This window comes from Etheostoma spectabile, chromosome 9, assembly GCF_008692095.1.
Source record: "Etheostoma spectabile isolate EspeVRDwgs_2016 chromosome 9, UIUC_Espe_1.0, whole genome shotgun sequence".
Classification (NCBI taxonomy): domain Eukaryota; kingdom Metazoa; phylum Chordata; class Actinopteri; order Perciformes; family Percidae; genus Etheostoma; species Etheostoma spectabile.
Genome location: NC_045741.1, coordinates 13,907,211 through 13,910,946, shown reverse-complemented (window position 1 = coordinate 13,910,946; position 3,736 = coordinate 13,907,211). Strand labels below are relative to the sequence as shown.

General features: G+C 35.4%; 1 protein-coding gene across 1 annotated transcript in view; it reads right to left on the bottom strand.

Moving 5' to 3' along the window:
* The window catches only part of fcho1 (FCH and mu domain containing endocytic adaptor 1), a 26,676-nt gene extending 24,161 nt beyond the window's left edge, over nucleotides 1–2,515 (bottom strand). The window contains exon 1 of the mRNA XM_032524883.1: nucleotides 2,424–2,515. The gene's annotated coding sequence lies outside the window, so the exon portion shown is untranslated. The remainder of the gene's footprint in view (nucleotides 1–2,423) is intronic.
* Nucleotides 2,516–3,736: the final 1,221 nt, after the last annotated feature.

Sequence of the window (3,736 nt, the reverse complement as noted above, 5' to 3'; positions counted from 1 at the left end):
TGTGTGTGTGTGTGTGTGTGTGTGTGTGTGTGTGTGTGTGTGTGTGTGTGCAGATGCATGTCTCTTTTTTAGTTTCTCTACTAAAGTCTGAATTGCCAGTAACAAGACAGGAAGAGTGATGTTGTGTGCATTCTTTAAAATGTAAATTATTCTAAAGAAACTTTTAGACTGGTTAAAGTAATGTACTCCAATAGCTTTATCACAAGGCTATTTCCTCTGCTAATGGCCTCATATATTTTGTTCTCTATCTAGAGCTTCCCTTGGCCCAAACTCTGGGCATCCACCATCAGAGTCGGCCAGATAAAGATACATTTTCATCAGTGTTGGGTAAATGTTGCTATAAGCCGTGTTTAAATGATTAATGGACTTGTTTTGTGAGGCTGGGCATAAAACTTTAATAACCATCTGTAGACCCTGAAGAGAAACAAGGAAGGAGCATTGATCCAAATATCCTGAGGGTGAACAGAACAACTTGCTATCAAAAGTAATACAAAAACATACAATTAGTCTTAAAGAGGTGATCCTGACATTGTGTTGGAACTCAAATTGCATCAAAAGAAGGGGTAATGAATATATTAAAGTTTTTTTGGTTTTGTTACTTTAATCAATTAAACCAAAAGTGATGTCTTTAAATTCTTAGTCTACAAAATGAACACTGACTCCAATCTACCAATGTATTCAAAGTGGCTACAACTGATATTATCACTCCGATTTTCATCTCTTTTCAGTTCCACAGAGACGCTTTATAGTATATCAGGCTTCACCTTATTGTTTAGCTATGCAACCCACAATTTTACAGTTTTGATTCTCTGTCACTGCTCTAATAATGTTGTTTTTAGCCCCAGTTTTCAATAAGAAAAAGCTCCAACTGCCTACTTCCTGCCCAGTACCAAACAACAGACAAACATAAATGAAACAAATATATGGCAATATGCAGATTATCTGTATCTGTGTTTTGTTTGACCTGATTAATTTTCTGTTGGGTCACTAATTGATTAACTAATTGTTTCAACCCTCAACTCATTGTAGTCAAAGCCTGATGTATATTGTGTCCCTACAATCAATAGTGCCCGACTAGAAAGAAGTAGCAATATATTAAACTGAGTACCAGGATGACTATAGTGAATATAACATGCAGTAACTGAGAAATCCTTGAGAAAGTGGTTGTAGTTGTTGCTATACTTTAACTTTTATATGGTGCCTTAAATCAAAACGTCCTTTAAGGCAAGTGGCGGCAGAGAAAGATAGAGGAAATTTATCAAAACAATTTCCTTTCCTCCGTCCTGTGGGATCACACGCTTTTTTTTTTAACCCATATTGGCCCTATTTCATTTCCTGACAGCTGATTTGTTGTCTACTGCTGTCCGAGCAGAGAAGTGAATTTCTCCCTGCAAGGAATGTGCACAGGCGCTCTGAATCAATGTCAGGATTATATCACTAGTCTGACAGAGCGCTCTGTGTGTGTGTTAACTTCCAGCTGTGAGAGCACAAACTCCTGTGGGAAGCTCATTACTACTCTTAATTTACTCACTGATAAGTTCCCAATTAGAGGACAGAGTATTTAATATAACAAACTAACCAACTTGAGAGGACAATTTTAATTAGGTAATTGACTGCCCCCCTTAGGTACTACCGGTGAGCTTGTCTGAAACTGAAAGGTTCAATTCTCGCACAACATTTTACAATAAATGCTCAGTAATTTATGAGAGAATGGGTCTAGATGGGCAGAAATGGCAACGGACGCTAGCAGATTTGTTCAGCTGCAGTCAGCTAGCTAATTGAGCTAATGCTACCCTGATGAGCCGGTTGAAACATTGTCTCTGGCTGACTTTTTATTGCTTACAGCAGATTCTTATAAAAAGGAAAATCTTTTAATAAGCCGGGTCTTAAATTTGCACCTGAAGGCCACGTACATGATATCATGCTAAAAGACTCAGGCTAAAGCTTACGTCACATGCAAAAGTCAACATCATCATCATTTTGACCCATTAAATAAGCCTTCAAATAAAGAATTGTTCTTGTGTTGCAGAGTAGAGCTTGTTAATTATAAGGAAGATAAGGACAAAGATGCAAACGTGGATAAAATATAAATCTCTAGTTCTGAGGGATAATCTACCTTTTTAGGTTTGTATGTGTTTGAGTGTTTGAGAGATTGTGCACTTCAAAAGTAGCACTGTAGTGAGGACAGGGGTCACAGATCAAAGCGGTGGGACAACTGAAGCAGTTTTAACAAAGAAAGACTTGTTAGATACAGCGAGAGATGAACTCCAAAACAGTTCATTTATCATCTCTGAACATTTCACCTTGGCACAGTCTCATCTTTCCTTCCAAGTATACAGACTCAAGAATATAGAATTTCTCCACCCAAGTCCCATCACTAGCACCATCTCCCACACATATTCACAAATACACACAAAACTTACCTCTCACGGACAAACTCGGCTAGCTCCTTGGTTGCCAGCTGGCCATGCTTCATGTTGTGGTAGAGCACGTCAAAGCCGGCGTTTTTCTCCCCCTGCCAAGGTAGAAGTTAAAACACAGTGTCTGTTAGCACCCACATGAGGAACATTAAACCAATCTTAGAACGTTGAAGACAGGGATGTCATTTGGTGATTTAGTACAGCAATATTACATATATTTTGACTTATTACATTTCACCACTGACACTCTCAAGAATGTCAGTCAGACTAATTAGTAGTACCAGGAAACATTTCACTATCAGTCACATTCAACACATTCAACACTTACAGCACTGTAAACATGCATAAGAAACCAGCTTAGAGTTCTTTTTAAAGTTGGAAATAATTTAATAACATGCAAGAAACAAATGTGTATTGTTTTTATAAGCTTTATCAAAACTGACATCAAAACTAGACCTTATAGTTGTGTGTAGAGACCCAATTGGTTTATTATAAAAATTGTGGGAGCTATAGTATACTGTACTGTAATTAAAGTTTTACTTTAAGGAAAGACACAACAGATGATTAGGATAACATTTTAAACTAATAGGTGCAACCATGAACCCCCAGTTTATTACTTAGATCAAGACAATTTGTTTTGTATTACATGTTTACTGAAAATATATTTTTTAAATGTGCAAATGAGACATTTTCTAATTATGAACAAACCCCTCTTTAAAAACCATCAGACTATAGACACTATGATATAGATTGATTGATATTGTATCAATGAAGTGGAAACTTTGGTGTAAGTGCTACTGAAGTGGAGATTTCTGGCTCACAAAAAACTAAGTTCAAGAAAATGGCCTTTAATTATATATATATAGTCAAAATAATTTTATTGGAAACCACTATTTACAGACACAATATCTGATCAAATCCTTAGCATCCTATACCTTGAATCATACATATCAAAATAAGTATAAAGTGTAGTAACAATAACACAGAAATGTGTATTTTTGTTGTTTTCTTTCCATTAGAAATACAATGTTATGGAAGCAAAATAGCCCAAAATGTCGAACTTGACCAGTACACAAAAGAATAAGTTTTTTCCTGCAGTGTCTAGGCTTAAAAATATAAAATAATTATGTTTTTGTTTCTCAGCTGACCATAATATAGTAATATAATATATAGATCATGAACATAGAGGCCTGTTTCAGTTTTAATCTTTTTTCTTTTAAGTTTTGAACCAAATATGATTTGGCAAAAAAAAGCTTTATAATAATAATAATAATAATAATAATAATAATAATTTAACATTATAGGTAACTTGGCAC